This window comes from Mytilus edulis, chromosome 7 (assembly GCF_963676685.1).
Source record: "Mytilus edulis chromosome 7, xbMytEdul2.2, whole genome shotgun sequence".
Taxonomy (NCBI): Eukaryota; Metazoa; Mollusca; class Bivalvia; order Mytilida; family Mytilidae; genus Mytilus; species Mytilus edulis.
In genome coordinates this window covers 2,023,465-2,045,494 of record NC_092350.1, presented here as the reverse complement: position 1 = coordinate 2,045,494, position 22,030 = coordinate 2,023,465, and the positions used below count along the sequence as shown (strand labels likewise).

At 31.8% G+C, this 22,030-nt stretch overlaps 1 protein-coding gene across 2 annotated transcripts in view; it reads left to right on the top strand.

Moving 5' to 3' along the window:
* Positions 1 to 974: 974 nt before the first annotated feature.
* LOC139529719 (uncharacterized) overlaps positions 975 to 22,030 on the top strand; it is a 195,308-nt gene continuing 174,252 nt past the window's right edge. Inside the window, exons 1-3 of one of the 2 annotated variants that reach the window (XM_071325576.1) lie at positions 975 to 1,095; positions 12,857 to 12,981; positions 17,091 to 17,114. The gene's annotated coding sequence lies outside the window, so the exon portion shown is untranslated. The remainder of the gene's footprint in view (positions 1,096 to 12,856; positions 12,982 to 17,090; positions 17,115 to 22,030) is intronic. The other variant, XM_071325575.1, reaches the window with a different exon arrangement.

Here is a 22,030-nt window from a genome sequence, read left to right as displayed (position 1 = left end):
AGTTTATAAATTCCAATATAAAACTACATGTTATTTCATTCTCAAATATAAGGCCAAATAAAAATATATGTGTGGTTCCAGTAACCCTACCGTCCCTACTTTTTCGGCTTAAAAATAGCCTACCCTAAAGATTGTATTGTCATTTTTCATTAAGCACTGTTAAAGTCAGAATTTTGGTCCCTTAGACTCAATGTAAAAAAAAACACCATAAAATAAAAAAAAAATCCCTACCTACTGACCTACATACTTTTTTATTTGGCCTAATGCAACTTGTTATTTCATTCTCTTGTTATTTCAAACTCTTTAAAACGACTGACCAATATAAAGTTTCTCACAAGATCGAACTATACACATCTGTTCTTAATTTATGTAAGGCATTGATTAATGGTCTTTTATTATTTAGATAAACTTGTAAATGCTATTTCAGTTCAACTGTGCAACTCATGTATCGTATAAAGTGTCACATTAATCAAGATGAAAGATCAGTAAACTGATTAAGAACTGACCATCAAATCTTAGATGTAAATGACCACGCCACACAGGCACTGTGGAAACACGACATAGAACCAAACACGAGAAAACGAGCCTGAAATAAAAGGTAAAAACACGAAAGCACGTGAACTTGATAAAAAAGCTGAAAACGTTCCACGAAAATAACCCTTTACCACCATCTTATTAAGATTCATAATAGCCAAACTGTATATAAATCCAAGGAGACTGTTTTGCCGGAGCCGGTAAAGATCGGTAAGATAGCCCCTCAGACTGCCATATATAATGATAATATATTATAGATAAGTTTTTGTTTATTTTAGTCACAAATCATATAAGCTAATTTATGCAGAGACATATGTTATGTAACATACAATATGTCTCTAAATTTATATGACAGTAGTTTGTATTGAATTATTGAAATCAAAATGTTTTAGCTCATATACTTTTGGAAATGAAAGGCTTGTTTCTCTCCCCATTTGCCTTGGTGTCCTTGGATGTATGTAGACCTGCCACCCTGTCGTAATTGTTATCAGGAAGTTGAGTAGTCCAGCCTTCACGCTTAACCACAAGTCCTACGGCATTGACTAGTAAAATTGCTTTTGGGTTTGTAATATTCTTCACTACAAGCAAACAGAATTCAACTAAAATATAATATTCAAAAAATGAGCTTCTGGCTTGTGGACTCAAAAGTTAAGGTTCAGATCTTGTGGACGACGTATTATATGTCTCTGATGTGGACCCTTTGGCTAAAATGGCTGCATTTTCACCTCAAAATTTTCTCTGAGTACAGACAAATCTGTGCACACTGCCTGTGAATCTGGAAAAGTTTTAAAGCATAGCATACCCTTTTTTTTATGCCCCACCTACGATAGTCAGTTCGTCCCGCTTCAGGTTAAAGTTTTTGGTCAAGGTAGTTTTTGATGAAGCTGAATTCCAATCAACTTGAAACTTAGTACACTTGTTGCTTATCAGAGGCGGATTTAGGGGGGGGGGGGGGCCCTTTTTGTGAAAAAAATTGGTTTCTTATATAGGGAATTACTGAAGCGTGACTGGAGCGGGCCCCCTCGTAGGTCAGTCAGTGGGCCCCCACTTATGAAAATTTCTGGATCCGCCGCTGCTTATGATATGATCTTTCTAATTTTAAAGCCAAATTAGACTTTTGACCCAATTTCATGGTCCACTGAACATAGAAAATGAAAGTGGGAGTTTCAGGTTAAAGTTTTTTCTCAAGGTAGTTTTTGATGAAGTTGAAGACCAATCAACTTGAAACTTAGTACACATGTTCCCTATGGTATAATCTTTCAAATTTTAATGCCAGATTAGACTTTGTTTTATTATTACTTTCAAATCAGCTGTAGTTATACTAAAGAGTTGTTAAATTAAGGCGATTTCTGTAATTTAGTTCTTTTTTTTATTTTTATATTATCTTTATTCTCCTATTACTTCAACAGAAAAAAAGTACCTTAACAAAAATGCATGCTTCTTTCGAAGGCAGATTGTAAGCCTAAATGAACAGTGACCCCATTTTTTTATGTTATTTTTCTATTATTAGTATATGATAAAATTCATTTACAGAAGAAAAAAAAAAATTAAATAAAATACATTTGTATTTTAAAAAAATCAATGTATATCTGCGATCCCTCTTAATTAAGTCCCTTGACTCTGTAGATTGTCAGTACAAATACAAATACAAATATTTTATTGGCACAAACTCAGTTACAATAATAATTGGCAACGGTCCATACAACTAGTATACAAATAGTAATGATGCAGCAATTAAACAATACTACAATGTATATAGAATATGCATAGGCATATTTTGAACAATGAAATGTGCAGTTATAAAATATATCAATATAATTTATATAGGTTAATTTATAAGAATAGACTACTGACATAAGTATATTGTATGTTGTAACATAAATTGAATTTTTTCCTTTGATGTTTTAATGAAATAATATGCTTAAAAGTGTGTTGAGGGAAAACCATGGTATAATATCTGCAATTTGATTTTGCTAATTAAGTATGCAACTCAAATAGAATACAAAGGAAAGAAGGCATAGCTTAGCCATGGTACAATATATTTATTTTCATGTTATTCCATGGCTGAAGCTCCACCCTTTTTATGAAAGGTATACGCCTCTGGAATATTTAGGAAACCGAAAAACGTAAAAGGTTAATATCTTCATTTGTTTTCATTTATAACAAAAACAATAAATCATGTGTACCACATCTTAAAAAACCTCTTTCAAATTATATAGGATTGATACGAGTTCCCTTACTTTTGGAAAAAATACTAAAAGTTTCTCCTTTCAGTTCTGAAAAAATAAAATGTAAAACTACAGTGTAGTACCATTTCCTTTGCGAAAAATTCAATGACATTGTGGAAAAAAGGGGGTAACTATAGAAATAAATGTCAGCTACACATATTTGTGAGAATTTTTTTTTATTCTTTTTGCGATCAAAAAGGGTATACTATCTACGCTCCCTGGATTCGCCACTAAACTTTAAATGTATAAATATACATTTTTCAATAAATGAACAACCTGTAAAATATGATTATTTTGTATGAAACCTTGAAAACCAAGAATAAAAAAACCAATTCTTACCATCTTTAGAATTATTTAATAATCCTTGTTTACTTGCTGATGATATAATGAAATTACCAGTGCACACAATCATACACGAAACACAAAACTGAAAAAAAATCGTGAAAATCCGACATTTTCTTTACTTTCTGCAAATTCTGGGGTTCTATTTAATTTTATGACATACACCAGGCGCAAAAGTGACTTGCGCGAGCTTCCATTTCATTGGATAAAACTGTAACGTGATCAATTTCCAATATTAGTTCAAGGTCTTCAAGCTGTCAATCATTTTATTTATAAATTTTATATACCATGTGTCTTACTCATTAACATATTTAAACAAACTCATCCTTCGGATTTGTTAACTCGTAAGCACCATGGTATATATAGTACTTATAGCTTCAAATTGTTCAAATTACTCATTTATAAGGACATTTTTTCCTTAATTCAAATGATTGATTAATAAAAGATGATATTAATCTAGTAAGTGTTTTTCTACACTTGCTATTAAGTATAGTAGTTTGATATATTCATCCTCAGTTTTGGATTGTTTGTCAATTAAATTGTTAAGATTTCCTGTTCCCAGCTTAAAATAAGAATTTACAATAATTTACAACTTAATATTCTAAAAACAACACAAAAATCCTAATTGTATACTAAAAATGTGCTATTTGCACAGTCAAAGATCTACATTATATCTGTTTCTTATAGTCTTGTACAAATAGATTTTCTATTTAGAGACACTGTTTTGTTCATTGATTTATATATAATCAATAGAGTTATCTATCTTTGAACTATTATATCTTTATAGAATACAAGGCACTCCAGACACGAGGTTTTCTCAGTGTTTAATATATAATGAACCCTTTAAGGCTTTATACATCTTGAACATAATCATGATTACATTTTTTTTATATGCTCTTTTACAGGACAAACTTTTTATGGTATATATGTTGTGTACAAGTTGCAATTTTGTACAGGTTATAACATGTACAAAAATTTTGTACATGTCATAATTTGTACAATGCAAAAATACAAGTTATAACATGTACAAAAGTACCTCATACATGTTATAACATGTACAAAATAATGCTTAAAAGTGGTTTTAACTTGTACAAAAATTGAAAATAAAAAATATGTTTCTATTATTACATCAACCTTACTAATATTTTCATCATGTTTTTGTTATTGTCCATTTATGCTAGTTTGATACCTTTTTGATACAGTTAATGACCAGTTAAATAGTTTTGATTAATTACTTAATAATTTTAAAAGGCTTTTGAAATACACATTTAGTTAATAAACCGGCATTATGCGGTATTCTGTGACCTGGTATTCTTACAGAAAAAGACTTAGAAGCTATGTTTGAAGCCAGTTCTGTATTCAATAATACAGATAGTGAAGACCCTTTTACCGAGACAGTCTGAGGACTTTATACCGACACTGAAACTGACAAAACAATGTTAAAGACTGATCTTATTACTAGCACAAATACTGAAACTGATGTTGAATTGAATGGTCATGATTTAGGTGACAAGAATGAACAAACCATTGGGTTAGAAACAAAAATAATGGTACTTGAATTAATTTAAGTGATGTTAACATGGCTAAGTTTGAGCTTGACCACTGTGTATCATCGCCACCGGGAATTGGGTACTGAAACGAATTGCTTCTGAAACGATTTAAAGATATATAAATCTTTACTTTTTTAAACCAACAAATAGCAAATTACTACAAAATTTTGTGTTATACTCCAAAACGGTGCACTTAGTACCAGAAAATTTCGAGGTCAATCATCCTCCGTCCCACCGTGCTACTGTTCACATATTTACAGTACAGCAACTTGTTTTCCATCTGTATGTCAACTTGATAGTTTTGTTATATGTTGATGACGTCCTTTTCAAGACTTATAACATTATTTCTTAGAAAGGACCGCATTTACATATATAATAAAACTAACAAGTTTAAATATTTTAATTATAAAACAAATATAAATATAACTCGCCTAACAGCATTATAGATCAAGGTACACGTATCATAAACATTGTTTTGAAGGTTTCAATCATATCCCCTTGTATTCTCCTATATGATAGTGTAGGTAAGCCTAGTTTTTAAAGTCTCTCTGAGTCTTTGAGACCTGGTAGGTGTTTTGTTACCCTTCTTTTGACTCTTTTTATTTTATCAATATCGTTTTTCTTGTATGGAGACCATAAACTGAACTAGCATAGTCAAAATGAGTTCTGACCATGGTTTTATACAATGGTATGAATGTCTCAGTACCCAAGTTCACTTTTCGCTCTTAAACCTTTGCTATTGTAAGATTTAGTAGACTGTGATTGTAGAGTGGTCAGTGTTATTTGATTTCTGACATATTTTCATGTATTTACATTTTTCAGGGTGAAAATTCAGTAGCCATTTGTCAGTTTTTTTCTTCTTTTGCTTTTGATTATTGTTCTTTATTATATAATAAATTTCAACCTTGATTGTATATTCTGCTTTATTATAATTTTCAAATTTTATACAGGTTAAAACCACTTTTAAGCAATATTTTGTACATGTTATAACATGTACGAGGTACTTTTGTACATGTTATAACTTGTATTTTAGCATTGTACAGGTTATAACATGTACAATATTTTTGTACATGTTATAACCTGTACAAAATTGCAACTTGTACATGACATATACATACATTTTTTGTACCTCTGTCCATCTGCCTGGATGTGGCTCCATCTGTGGTAGTCACATTTTTTTTAAATATCCACATATAATCCATCCATCTGTTGGTTTGTCTGGCTATCTCCTCCTACAGTTTTGGAGATACAGCTTTAATACTTTGTAAGATGTTCAAACACATAATGGAGGTGTGCATTATTACAGGTTTCTGATTTTTTTCTCTCAAATTTTCTGAATATGGTTGGTAGTTAGACTTAAAAGCCTGAAAGGGCCAAGTGAGCTTTTCTCATCACTTGGCGTCCAATGGCTTTTAATGTAAATTTTTCACAATTTTTCGTAAATTTTAGTAACCTTAACAAAAATCTTCTCCTCTAAAACTACTGGGCCAAATTAAACCCAACTTGGCCTAAATCATCCTTGGGGTATCTTGTTTATAAAATGTATCTGATGACTTCAGCTGGCATGAAGATGAGGTATGATTGCCATTGAGACAACTATCCACAAACAATCAAATGAAGAAGATGTACAGCCTTCAACAATGAGAAAAACAATATGGTATAGTTGGTTGTAAAAGGCCCTGACATGAAAAATAGGAAATAATTGGATTGAAAAAATTTATGGCCTATTTAATACAAAACAATTCATATGAAAAGACTATAGGACAGACATGAACCAACGACTCTTTAACCACAGAATTACAGGCTTATGACTTGGGACACCTTGTACATGAATTATGTAGTGGAGTTGAACATAATTATGGGTGCTCAACTGTGTCTCTGACCTGGACCAATGGTGCAACAACATAAGTATATAATAATTTTGAAAAGGACTTAACTAATCAGATCAATAAAAAAAGGGAGAAAAATTAACATCTAACATAAACACAGACCTGACGTGGCAGGGTATTTATACATCCCTAACAACAAACAAGACACTTGGCAAGATCTTCAAAATGTACAAAATAACTCTCAAATTAAAACATGCCCTTTATGGAAGAATGATGGAATAAAGATTGGTAACCATTCAGTATTATATAAAGATTGGACAAAAAAAGGGGTTTGGCTGATCAATGACTTGTTACAGGAAGATGGAAACTTTATGACTTTTGATCACTTTAATAATGTATACAATATTAAAACTAATTTTCTCACATATCAAGGCCTAATTTTGTCAATAAAAAAGTATTTAAAAGAATATCAAATATGTCCAAATGACTTAAAGAGAGAAAACGGTCCAGTTTTGCCCTCAGTATTAAAGGTTTTTTTTAAATCCCAGAAAGGTTCAAAAGATATGTATAATATTTTGAATGGTAAAAAGTCAAATCCTAAACAAAAATGTGAACAAAAATGGTCATTAATTCTCAATGCGAACTTCAATTGGAAAAATATCCATGTATTGCCCTTTTATATTACAAAAAATTCAAAATTGCAGTGGTTTCAATACAGAATAATACATCGAATTTTAGGCACCAATGAACTTCTCCTTAAAATAAAAATTAAAGATACAAATATTTGTAGTTTTGGGTGCGGAGGGGTCGAAACAATAGAACATATATGTAACACTCCCAAACGTGTCCTTTCCCCCAAACGTGTCCGATTCTCCCAAACGTGTCTTTTCTCCCTAAACGTGTCCGAAATGTACAATATTTCCCAAAACGTGTCCGATTTCATAACCCCCAAACGTGTCCGATAATTGTTATTCGCCAAAACGTGTCCAATATTTAACGCCAAAACGTTACACGTCTTTTAGCGCTTTTACATGTATCTCTTAAATAAAATCGCTGATAACGTTTACGGCAATTCTATGATGGAAGACACACGTGATGAAGATGTCACTTATCAGATTAAGTTAGTTCGATGTAGGTTTTTAATGATTATAATAATTGCAAAATTAATCTGTTATTATTAAGTAACTTTGACTGTAGTTGTTTATTGTCCAGTTGCAAGTATTTCATATTCGTTTAGAGCGAACATACACATAGTTCTGGATTTGAATTAATCGTTATCTTTGTTAATTATTTTGTACTTATAAACTCCGATGATGCCTTTTATATTTATCCGAATATTGCATGGCGGGGTTATAACAGTATTTTTTTTACTTTTGTCAATAGTTTGTGTGTATTTCAAAAGCCCATCAAATTATAAACTTGTTATCCGGGTTTTTAATAAATTTTAGGTTTCCACCATCACTAAAGACACACGATAAGAAACATAACGTCCAGTGCCAAATATTTCATGCATAAGTTTTATAGATTCTTTTTTTTATGAATATTACTGTTATGTGATCAACGCCGGTTTTAAATGCAAATTATTTTATAGTGTATAAATAAACTTTAGAATGTTGATTACGTATTGTCCAGTTGCAAGTACTTTATGTATATTTAGAGCGCACAATAGTTTCGCAAGTTTTAATGTTTTTAGCTCACCTGGCCTAAAAGGCCATGTGAGCTTTTCTCATCACTTGGCGTCCGTCGTCGTCGTCGTCGTCGTCGACGTCGTCGTCGTCGTCGTCGTCGTCTGTCGTCGTTAACAATTTTTCAAACATCTTCTCCTCTGAAACTACTGAATGGATTTGAATGAAACTTAAGATGATTGTTCCTTAGTATATCCTGCACAAAATGTGCGCTTCGATTTTTGATCCGTCAAAAAACATGGCCGCCGTTACTTAAAATAGAACATAGGGGTCAAATGCAGTTTTTGGCTTATATCTCAAAAACGAAAGCATTTAGAGCAAATCTGACATGGGGTAAAAATGTTCATTAGGTCAAGATCTATCAGCCCTGAAATTTTCAGATGAATCAAACAAACCATTGTTGGGTTGCTGCCACTTAATTGGTAATTTTAAGGAAATTTTGCAGTTTTTGGTCATTATCTTGAATATTATTATAGATAAAGATAAACTGTAAACAGCAAAAACGATCAGCAAAGTAAGATCTACAAATAAGTTAATATGACCAAAATTGTCAATTGACCCCTTAAGGGGTTATTGTCCTTTAATGACAATTTTTCACAATTTGTTCATCATATTTGCTAACTTTAAAAAATCTTCTCCTCTGAAACTACTGAATGGATTTGGTTAAAACTTAGCATGGTTGTTCCTTAGATTATCCTGCACAAAGTGTGTGCTTTGATTTTTGATCCGTCAAAAAACATGGCCGCCGTTACTTAAAATAGAACATAGGGGTCAAATGCAGTTTTTGGCTTATATCTCAAAAACGAAAGCATTAAGAGCAAATCTGACATGGAGTAAAAATGTTCATTAGGTCAATATCTATCAGCCCTGAAATTTTCAGATGAATCAAACATCCAGTTGTTGGGTTGCTGCCACTTAATTGGTAATTTTAAGGAAATTTTGCAGTTTTTGGTCATTATCTTGAATATTATTATAGATAAAGATAAACTGTAAACAGCAAAAAAGATCAGCAAAGTAAGATCTACAAATAAGTTAATATGACCAAAATTGTCAATTGACCCCTTAAGGGGTTATTGTCCTTTAATGACAATTTTTCACAATTTGTTCATCATATTTGCTAACTTTAAAAAATCTTCTCCTCTGAAACTACTGAATGGATTTGGTTAAAACTTAGCATGGTTGTTCCTTAGATTATCCTGCACAAAGTGTGTGCTTTGATTTTTGATCCGTCAAAAAACATGGCCGCCATTACTTAAAATAGAACATAGGGGTCAAATGCAGTTTTTGGCTTATATCTCAAAAACGAAAGCATTAAGAGCAAATCTGACATGGAGTAAAAATGTTCATTAGGTCAATATCTATCAGCCCTGAAATTTTCAGATGAATCAAACATCCAATTGTTGGGTTGCTGCCACTTAATTGGTAATTTTAAGGAAATTTTGCAGTTTTTGGTCATTACCTTGAATATTATTATAGATAAAGATAAACTGTAAACAGCAAATATGATCAGCAAAGTAAGATCTACAAATAAGTCAATTTGACCAAAATTGTCAATTGACCTCTTTAGGAGTTATTGCCCTTTAAAGACTTTTTTCACAATTTGTTCATCATGTTGACTTACTTTAAAAAATCTTCTCTTATGAAACTGCTGTATCAATTTCAGCCAAACTTAGGCTAAATGAGTTTCAGAGTTTCAGAGTATCTAGTATAAATTTTATATTTCATTTCCTTGTATGTCAAGAAACATAGCTCCTATGGCTAAAATAGAACATAGGAGAAAATGATTTTTTTTTGCTTTTGAAGAAAATAGGACGATTCAAAGAACATTTAAATAAATTGAAAAGCCAAAATAATCATTGATGAGAGATTAAACCAAAAAAATTCAGGTGAGCGATTCAGGCTCTTGAGAGCCTCTTGTTACAGTTGTACTGTACACATTAACTTTAAACTAAACTTTAAACTGATGATCGCGTATTGTCCAGTTGCAAGTATGTCATGCATATTTAGAGAGAACATACAAGTTTTAATGTTTTTGCAGTTCTATTTAGAGAGAACATAGGCTACCTGTTTTTTTGTTTTTTTTTACATTTTAACATACATGTTTTAATGTTTTTACTGTTCTTTTGTTAAGATAAACTCTAGACTGCTGGTTGCATATTGTCCAGTTGCAAGTATTTCATGCACATTAGAGAAAACATACAAGTTTTAATGTTTTTTTCAGTTCTACTGAATAAATTAACTTTAGGCTGTTGATTGCGAATTGTCCAGTTGTCAGTATTTCATGCATAATTAGAGAGAACATTAAAGTTTTAACGCGCAGAGAAAAGGACACTTTGACACGTTAACTGTACTGTTTAACTCAACATGTTTGCTTACAATTTACAAACGAAAAACTGTGGACTCATTTATTTTCGTGGGTACCAATTTTCGTGGATTGAACAAAACATACACTTTCGTGGACATTTAAATTCGTGGTTCTGCCAAAGTCTGCAAACAAGCCTATGAAAAATTTGGTATTCGTTGAACATTTAAATTCGTGGTTCACCTTTACACACGAAATCCACGAAAATTGGTATCCAACGAATAATAATGAATCCACAGTAGCCGAAATGACGCCCCCACTTTACGCCAGTTTAATTCTTCCGTTTTGAAAAAGTACTAACGTGCTTATGTATATTTTTAATGAAATGGTAAAATTAGTATACGTTAATGAAATAGCAATAACCAAATAACGCTTGATATGGACACGTTTTGGGGATTGGACACGTTTGGGGGTTAGTTGAGAAATGGACACGTTTGGGCGTTTATACAAATGACACGCTTTGGCGCAGTTTTCAACTAGACATGTTTGGGGGAATCGGACACGTTTGGGGGGAAGGACACGTTTCTGAGTGTTACATATATTCTGGACTTGTCCATATATATCAAAATTATGGGAAGACCTTGACTCCTGGATATTTGAGAAGACAGAAATAGAACTAACTTTAAATATTGATTTGGTTTTATTTGGTATCTTAACAAAAACCGATAAAAATGATATAAGAAACATAATACTTCTGTTAACAAAATTCTACATTTATAGAAGCAAATTAGCTATGGAACAAACCAATATAATAGCACTTAAAAATTATTTAAAGGAAAACTTATTAATAGAAAAAAATATATTCTATAAAAATAATTACTCAGTAGGGCAGAAAACTGCTGGAACCCCTGGACTCCTTTATTATCATAAAAACAAAAAACAAAAACCAAATAGACTCCACATATAATGTATATATTTCATATCCAAACAACCTCTGTCTTAAAATCATTATCTGCAATGTATCAAACTAAAACTGCTGTGTCTATTAAATAATATATTATATATCTTCTTTTTAGTGTATATAACTATTATGCATACAAAAGTGTGTAACTTATTATGTTTATGTGCAAATAAGAAAAAAAGAAATTTAATACAAAAAACAATATATATATATATTGTTTCAAAACCTGTGCATTTGTTATACAGATAATTATGTTTGAAAATCTTAATAGTAAACTTCTTTCTTTTTGAAATTACTGACATAGTATATTTTTTTATTTTTTTCCAAATAGTATAATACTAACAAATACTAACAACTGTATAAATATGATATTTACTAATGTTAACGAGGCCAGGATAAGGTACCGTTACTTGATGTTTTAACTAACAAATGTACAGATTTCAATAAAATATGATAAATTTAAAAAAAAAACCAAACAAGACACATTATAAAGATCTGAGAGTACTTGCAGTTACTGACAGCAAGTTTAAAGCAAAGTTGACAACTAACTAAAATCAAAACATGTATCAAAGACAAAATATCAATCAGTACCCATCCAACATCCAATGGATTTAGTGTAAAGACATCATTAATAGTCAAGAGAAAAACATTACCCTGTGAAATGCCAAAATATAGGTATTATAAGACAGCTTTTAGTACAATGCAAGGGCATATGTGTTTAAAGCTATAAGTACATTTGACAGAAAAAGTACTTTTTTATTAGAAAAATAATGAGTTGTGAACAAATTGTCATTATTAAGCAGGTGACCAATTTATATGGTTAGGGTCAAAGGACACACTTGTCTCTGCAGGTTTTTTGTTTACCTATATACATTGATATTATGATGAGAGACTTAAGTGTGTGCACTCTTGTATTGTTGTAACAGTTAACAATGTCCACTGACTGGTTTTTATATTAGACTTACTGAGCTATCATCCATTAACGAGATGTCAACACAACACTGTAACTCCTGGTAATTGTGTTAATTAATTGCTACATAATTACAATGTAATAGTAAGTCAGGTTTAAGGCCAAATAAAATTATTTTTAGATTCTGGATCCTAATATTTCCTATGGACTTTGTAATTTATTTAACATGTTATTGTAAAAATATCAGTCATTATAAAATTGAACATAGAATATTGTGATTTAAAAAATTGAATCCTCCTCCCATATCCTTGTATTATATATTTACTGTAAAAGAACTGTGAATTCATTTTGTGTGGCTTAATCCATTTCACAGGTATGGCAATAGAACAATGTAGAAAGGTAGATAGAAAACAAAAGACCAAACTATTGTGTTGGGATGTATTGATATATAGAACAATTACAATATTGATACAACTTCTTTATTTCTCCAATACTTTTATCAATTATACTTGCAGCTGAAGATCCTCTCTGTGACAGTTCTTGGTCAGGACTACAATTAGTGTTTTACAGATAATCTTAGTCAGATTCTACCTTACATGATCTTACATTGGAGACATTTACAGGTGGTTATTTTTTAAAGGTAAGTTCTACCTTCTTTGCAATTTAATTTAAAGAGGTCTCTTATCTTTAAAATATTTATAGATTTTTTTTTGTAAAATTAGAACGAAGATGTACTGTCTGTAATATTAGAATTCATAAGAACATAAATCATTTGTACATTTTGTAAGTTGGACAACATATATAGCTGAAGTTATAAGCTCAACTCCCTTAACGCAACACTCGTACATTTTATAGAGAATATCAACCCCACCTGCACCATCCTGACCTCCCTTAAAAAAAATAACAATAAACCCTCATAAAATAATTATAACAATGTTTACTAGAACTGCATTCTACCAGATAAGATCTTTTAAAAAAAGCTTGAAGTCCTTGTAACAAATATAAATTGAATTTTGTGGGTAACATATTTTCCAGTTTGAAGTAGATGTTTTAGGAGAGAGATCAGTAAAATAACATGTAATCTATATAACGGAATGTGTTATGTTGTCTTAGAATATTAGTTGTGAAGATGATACTAATTAGATCATGTTTATAGTAGATGTTACACTGTTGTTTATTGGTGTTCTAATCTTAAATCATTTAAGAAGATAAAAATCAAGGTCAGAATATATAAATTAGACCAGGGCACTAATTCTTAAAACTTAACTCAGTACTCAGACTCAGAAATCAACCAATAAAAAAACTGGATGGATTTGTTTTTTTCGAGCACTAATTTTCACTCTGAATACTGAGTATAGTTTATAACTGAGAGCCCTAGTCTGAGTATGTCCCTCAGTTTAATAATAATCCTCACAATTTTTATGACCACAAAGGCAGGTATATGTGTTGAACCTGAATGTTTCATTGATAAAGGCATTAGCTAAATTTGTCAACATTAGAGTATAAATGTCAGATTTTGATTGACTTTGGATGAATTCCTACTAATGCGTTTTAAAGATGTCCTGTTGATGCAAAATGTCAGATTAGTTGATTGTTTGTAGTTTAATGCCACTTCAAGGTGTATTGAGGATGGTTGGATGCTATTTCATGGTGTACTGTACTGGCTATGTTGCTATGCTGTGATTATGAGGAAAGTGAGATTAGCAATGAGTTCCTGGTTAATTCCTTGTTTTAAATGGACTTCACAATTTTTTGTTCCTATCAGGAATAAGAATTTTCATATCATGAAAAAGAATAAAACACACCAGATTACATATAAAAATAAGATATATACTTTCTTGGAAAAATTAGTGAAAGGGAGATAATAATATTGATGTCTTGTGTCTCACGTCTTCTTCATTTAAACTTGAGCGAATAGCTTTAATTCTCGTTGGAAATCATACCACATCTCCTTATTTTATAATGTAGCTTTCTAACATATTTTCAAGTGCACATTTAATTAAAATCCCACACTAAATGGTTAGTTTGATAAGGTCGTTATCACCCACTTTGAAAAAATAATCAATAAATTAAAAATAATTTTGTTTAAAGTACATATATCATATTTTCATGTTTCACCTGTCATATTGAAAAAATAGTAATTAGGGACAGGTAAAAGCCAGTCGTAAAATCAATAGACACTCTAATTAGAAACATAAAATTAATAATCTTCTGTTTAATGATCACAAATTGATTAGGCTTCAGATGATAAACAGTCTGTCCCAGGTAGGACTTGTAAACTATTAGTACTTTTGTTATTATTGTGTTGTTAGTTTGCTGTCTCTTCAACATCTCCACATGTTAACTCCTGCATAACTGGGTCTGCTGCATAAAAAAAACTGTTAAAGTTTGTGATTATGTCAGTTTTAGAGTGAATGATTATTAGTCCATGATATTTCAAACATTTGGAATATGCATTTCTAGTTGTATTTGCTTATCTGGTATCCAAAAAGATAATATATTGTATATGACCCACTTCCTAGATCATGGTTCATTGATTTTGCAACTGCTTTTATGCCCCATTTATGGGCATTATGTATTCTGGTCTGTGCTTCCGTTCATTTGTCTGTCCGTTCGTCTGTCGCGCTTCAGGTTAAAAGTTGTTGGTCATCGAGTTTTCGATGAAGTTGAAGTCCAATCAACTTGAAACTTAGTAAACATGTTCCCTATGATATGATCTTCTAATTTTCATGCTAAATTAGAGATTTTATCCCATTTTCACAGCCATATTTGTCCACAGAACATAGAAAATGATAGTGCTGATGGGGCATCTGTGTACTTGGGACACATTCTTGTTTATTATGCAGTTGTATCAGTATTAGCACATCTCATACACATGGAGATTATTATGCAGTTTTTGTTGTTCAAGGTTCATGTCGGTCATCTTTACTTTTTATGAAGTGTTTTGTTACAAAGAAGGTCGTTTAAATTTCTCAAATGAATTGTTTCATATTTTTCCCTGTCAGGACCTTTTATAGCCAACTATATGATATGGGTTTTTCTCATTGTTGAAGGCCGTACATTTGCTTTACATCATTTTTTATTTTTGATGGAGAGTTGTATCATACCTCACATCTCCTTTGGTATGATTGCCAATGAGACAACTCTCCACAAGTGACCAACATGACACAGAAATTAACAACAATAGGTCAAGATACAGCCTTCATAAATGAGCAAAGCCAATACCCCATAGTCAGCTATAAAAGGTCTTGAAATGACAATGTAAAACAATTCAAACAAAGAACACTAACACTAACAGCCTTATTTGTGTACAAAAAATGAAAAAAAAAATATGTTCTACAAATAAGTAACATTCTGTGACAATCAAAGGAATCTAGCTATATGTATTACAATAATTTGTTATTGTACAAACTTTTCATGGTAGAATGTATTCTGTTTTTATCAGTTATTCTAGGAATAATTTACAGAGTTTGGTTTGATTAAACAATAATTAAACAACAATGGTTGATTGAGAATATTTCAATTCCTTTTGTTAGTTTTATTTTCATGGATTTAAAATGGTCTCTGTAGTATTGATGTTATTGATTGTGGGGGAGGACTATTTATATACATTGATTTAATATCTGATAAAAATTGGCAGGGAAATCAAAAACAAAACGTGACAGGGGATCCATCTTTAAAGGTCATAAGGTATGGAAGGTCGCCAGGTATGAAAGGTTGTCAGGTATGAAAGGTCATCAGGTACAAAAGATAATCAGGTATGAATAGCTTTTGTTGCTTTCCTTACCTTGAGGGCCATTATATAAGATCCAGAGGTTTTGGGCAAAAACACCCTGAATGGAAATCATAAAAAGAAATTGATGTCTATTTATAAAATTTGATCATATTCATTCAAATTTAATATCAATTTAATTAGGAAACATGTTATGATTAGAATGTGATAAATAAATACATTATATTAATTTACCATTGGGGTATCTTAAAACCTATTATATAATCTATCAAGTATACAAATCATTGAATCAAAGCATCAATCATTGAATTGATGTAACACCATTTGTTCTACAAACATCAATAGTTGTTTTTACAACAAAAAAAAGTTAGTAAAGAGCAGTTATGTGTTATGGAATGAAAATACACCTCTGACTCTATCATTTTTATTAATTTTGTTTATTTTTATATGAATTAAGTCTACATCTGCAACAGAAGCTCTGGATGCTTTTTGGAGTCTGCATCCCAGAAACATCTGTCTAATATTGCTTCAAATCTTTTTTATTACGTCAGCAGAAACTGAGAGAACAAAAAATTACAAAAATAGAACTGAATTAAGAGATTTAATACTTATGTTTATATAAGAATTTTACAAATTGGATGAAAAACTCCAATGTATGCAGTAATATTAGAAAAAACATAAAGTTTACAGTAAAAAAAATATTGCTTGGCATATACAGAAGAAAAAGTTGATTTTTCATATGACTCTTAATGATTTCCTTATTGGACATTAAGTGAAAACTCGAATGAATTCTTATTGTTTCTAAAACTAAAACCCACAATGATTTCTCCATGTCTATATTTGAGATTTAGTATTAGCTATAGACAGTATGTAGTTGAGATTTGTATGAGCTGGGAAGAATAAATTGATACAGTTTTCTAGTACTTATGATATGTAAACATGCAGCTATTCAATTTCATACAATTAATTATTGAGGATCAATATAATTAATATTACTAATGGAATTTCATTTTTAGGACGAATATTTAATCAATTAAGAGGTAAGTTTTGTTTGTTTTGTTTGTTTTATTCTAGATTTTCCAATTTAAAACATTGAAATTATATTTTATAGTAAAAAAGCAAATTGATTTGAGGAAGCTGTACGTGTTAGTCAATTCAAACATTGAGAATTGTGATGGAAAGTTTTGTCAAAGTTTGTTTTGTCAAAGTTTACATCCCAAAAAAGGTATTATAGATAATTCTTACAAATATAAGAGATTGAAACTTTTGATTGATTGATTGTTGCTTGCATAAATATATAGTGTCCAGTAGCATTTACAGTTTTTGTCCAGCCTGCGATTTTAGTCACAGAAAGCTCAACTTAGGGATAGTGATCTGGCGGTGGCTACTACAGCAGCGGTGTTGGCTAACTTCTTAAAAGCTTTATATTTTAGAAGGTGGAACACCTGGATGCTTCAAACCTTATATATAGATGCCTCATATTACTGAGTTTCCGTCTGTCACATGTTGATTGTCCTTGACCTCATGTTCATGGTTCATTGACTTTAAAAAAAAATAAAAAAAATTGTATTGTTTTGTACCAGAGTTTACCCCTGGATATTGGAAGATGCACCGTTTCTTAGCTTTCTATCTTTTAAACTTCTTATGTTGGTCTCTATCACACACTAGCAATGTGTGGGACGTGTTGATGTCTTTGCACAGACCTTATCTGTCCAGCAGCAACCAGTGCTAGCCTGTGCACTATTACTTTGCTGTATACTTCCTATGCGCTGCTATTCCTGTGCACCACTATCCTGTGCACTATCGGTCTGTTCCGCCTGTGCACTGCTTAACCAGCTGGTTAACCTGGTTTATGCTTTACTTGTGCACTATAATCGTGCAGTCGCCTATGCACCTATTACCCGGTGTGTATGTTCCACTTATATCCTCCTGCAACCTTATTCAGGTACGCAGATAAATTCTTATTAAGGATCTATTTAATCTTTATAAAGTGAAAAGTATTACCTTCTTGCTTCTTCTAGACGTCTGGATTATCGTCTAATTCAAATAAAATAAAAAAAATTGTAATGTTAAATTCTCTCTCATTATGAGTACCGGTAATAGGATAACTAAATTTGGTATGTGCGTACCTTGAAAGTGTCATGTTCTCGGGGTAGTGACTTATATACACTGTATAAAGGTGTACATGTCCAACTGGCAGGTGTCTTCTGATCTTGACCTCATTTTCATGGTTCAGTGGTTATAGTTAAGTTTTTTGTGTTTTGGGCTGTTTTTCTTATTCTGTATGCAATCGGTCTGATATATTTGGTGTATGGAATGATTGTAAGGTGTACATGTCTAGATGGCAGGTTTCATCTGACCCTGATCTCATTTTTATGGTTCAGTGGTCAGAGTTAAGATTTTGAGTTTTGGTATTTTTTTCTAATCAATATGCAATAGGTCAACTATATTTGGTGTATGGACATATTTTATGATGTACATGTCAATCTCAGAGGTTTTATTTGACCTTGACCTCATTTTCTGGGTTAATTGCTCAGTGTTAAGTTTTTGTGTATTGGTCTGTTTTTTTTTTAAACTGAGCAATAAATAGGTCAACTTTATTTTTTCATTTGTTGTAAGGAGGAATTGTAATCTGTACATGTCTGCCTGGTATGGGTCGTCTGACCTTGACCTCATTTTCATGATTCATTGGTCAATGTTTAGTTTTCTTGGTTAATTTTGTTTCTTAGAATTAATAAGCAATAGGTCAACTATATTTAGTGTATTGGATGATTGTAGGGTGAACATGTATTTCTTGTTTGGTTTAATATGACCTTGACCTCATTTTCTTAAATCATGGTTAGTTTATGTGTCAGATAGTTGTAATAAAGCAAATTATATTTAGGACTATCAACATAATATCAATGATTATAGTAAAGTAGGCGAGACATTTCAGCCTGTCACTCTTGTTAAAGGTAATGTGGATTAATGTAAGTTGCTTAAAGAATACTTGGTCAGATTATTGTCTCTGTGATTGACACATTCCCCATTTCCATTCTCAATTTTATTTTAAAATTATCAAGTTGATAACAATATTTATACCATTCCTTAAAAGAATGCTTTACAGTGCCACATATTAGTGCTTCTATCCAAATTCTGAAACCTTGCCAGTAAATGTATTGTTTTGTCTTATCTTAAGGTGTTTAGCTATTTGAGTGACAGATCTTTGATGTCACTTCTGTATAAGTAGCTCACAACTTTTTCATCTTAGTAGCTTTACATACTGTGTAGACACCATGCTGTATGCTGACATCAGATGTTTTTTGTTTTTTTTTGTAACCTATTCTAGAAGTTGGAGCTATTGTGCATTCACCTAATTTTCATTTGTCCAACATTTATATCTTAAACACGCAGTTGCTTTACAGAATGACTTCATATAAGGTCAGCAGCTTAATATTATATGGTGATATACATGTATATACAAGTCTTCTAAACGTCGGCCCAACAATGTTAGGTCTGTTAATTTGCTTTCTGCAAATTTTTTGTTCTTTCCTCGCAGGGGTTCGACCTCATGCTACTGAGATATCATAACAGCAGTTCTTTATTAATTTACATGTATAACAGAGAGGCAAAGAAACAAAAGGGATATTTAAACTTTAAACTTGAAAATAAACTAACAGCGCCTTGGCAAAAAATGAAAATGGCAAAAAGACTACCAACATTACCAGGATGCAAAAGATAGAAACCTAAAGACTGGACAACAAGGTCAGTTTATGATGGAAGACCACCTGTGGCACTGGTCAATGATCTACATCTGGACTCCTAGTCACCCCTCATAATAATGTTTATGACCACATCAAACAAAAATAATGAAATTGTTACTGTTGGGTTGCTGTTTCTAAAAACATTCACCTGACATCACTTAAATAAAAATCAATAATTTGCTCTATCTAGTAGAGTAAATGTAATCAGCTGATGTCTCATCAAATAATCTGTGTAATACTAATTAAGAAAATATGTTGATATATAATAAAATTAATAAGTTGTCAGAGTGTGTTTCTTGATTAAGGATATTAATGTACTTTGGCAGGTGATCTATTTGCTCTAACAGTTAATATATACAGAATAGTAAAAGTAAGATCACTAGTCTATAGTAAATATAAAAAAAGAAGATATGGTATAATTGCATTATTTTAATTTAATTTGCCAATTAGACAACTCTCCACAAGAGACAAAAATGACACAGAAATTAACAACTATAGGTCACTTCAGGCCTTCAACTATGAGCAAAGCCCATACCGCATGGTCAGCTATAAAAGGCTCCGAAATAAAAATGTGTAAAACAATTCAAACGGAAACTAAGGGCCTTTTTAGCTCACCTGGCCCGAAGGGCCAAGTGAGCTTTTCCCATCACTTTGCGTCCGTCGTCCTGCGTCCGTCGTCGTCCTGCGTCCGTCGTCGTCCGTCGTCGTTAACTTTTACAAAAATCTTCTCCTCTGAAACTACTGGGCCAAATCAAACCAAACTTGGCCACAATCATCATTGGGGTATCTAGTTTAAAAAATGTGTGGCGTGACCCGGTCAACCAACCAAGATGGCCGCCACGGCTAAAAATAGAACATAGGGGTAAAATGCAGTTTTTGGCTTATAACTCTAAAACCAAAGCATTTAGAGCAAATCTGACATGGGGTAAAAATGTTTATCAGGTCAAGATCTATCTGCCCTGAAATTTTCAGATGAATCGGTCAATCGGTTGTTGGGTTGCTGCCCCTGAATTGGTAATTTTGAAGAAATTTTGCTGTTTTTGGTTATTATCTTGAATATTATTATAGTTAGAGATAAACTGTAAACAGCAATAATGTTCAGCAAAGTAAGATCTACAAATAAGTCAACATGATCAAAATGGTCAGTTGACCCGTTTAGGAGTTATTGCCCTTTATAGTCAATTTTTAACCATTTTTTGTTAATTAAAGTAATCTTTTACAAAAATCTTCTCCTCTGAAACTACTTGGCCAAATTAATCCAAACTTGGCCACAATCATCTTTGGGGTATCTTGTTTAAAAAATGTGTGGCGTGACCTGGTCAACCAACCAAGATGGCCGCCACGGCTAAAAATAGAACAAAGGGGTAAAATGCAGTTTTTGGCTTATAACTCAAAAACCAAAGCATTTTGAGGAAATCTGACAGGGGATAAAAATGTTTATCAGGTGAAGATCTATCTGCCCTAAAATTTTCAGATGAATCGGTCAATCGGTTGTTAGGTTGCTGCCCCTGAATTGGTAATTTTGAGGAAATTTTGCTGTTTTTGGTTATTATCTTGAATATTATTATAGATAGAGATAAACTGTAAACAGCAATAATGTTCAGCAAAGTAAGATCTACAAATAAGTCAACATGACCAAAATGGTCAGTTGACCCGTTTAGGAGTTATTGCCCTTTATAGTCAATTTTTAACCATTTTTCGTAAATTAAAGTAATCTTTTACAAAAATCTTCTCCTCTGAAACTACTTGGCCAAATTAATCCAAACTTGGCCACAATCATCTTTGGGGTATCTAGTTTAAAAAATGTGTGGCGTGACCTGGTCAACCAACCAAGATGGCCGCCACCGCTAAAAATAGAACATAGGGGTAAAATGCAGTTTTTGGCTTATAACTCAAAAACCAAAGCATTTTGAGGAAATCTGACAGGGGATAAAAATGTTTATCAGGTCAAGAACTATCTGCCCTGAAATTTTCAGATGAATCGGTCAATCGGTTGTTGGGTTGCTGCCCCTGAATTGGTAATTTTGAAGAAATTTTGCTGTTTTTGGTTATTATCTTGAATATTATTATAGTTAGAGATAAACTGTAAACAGCAATAATGTTCAGCAAAGTAAGATCTACAAATAAGTCAACATGACCTAAATGGTCAATTGACCCCTTAAGGAGTTATTGCCCTTTATAGTCAATTTTTAACAATTTTCATCAATTTGGTA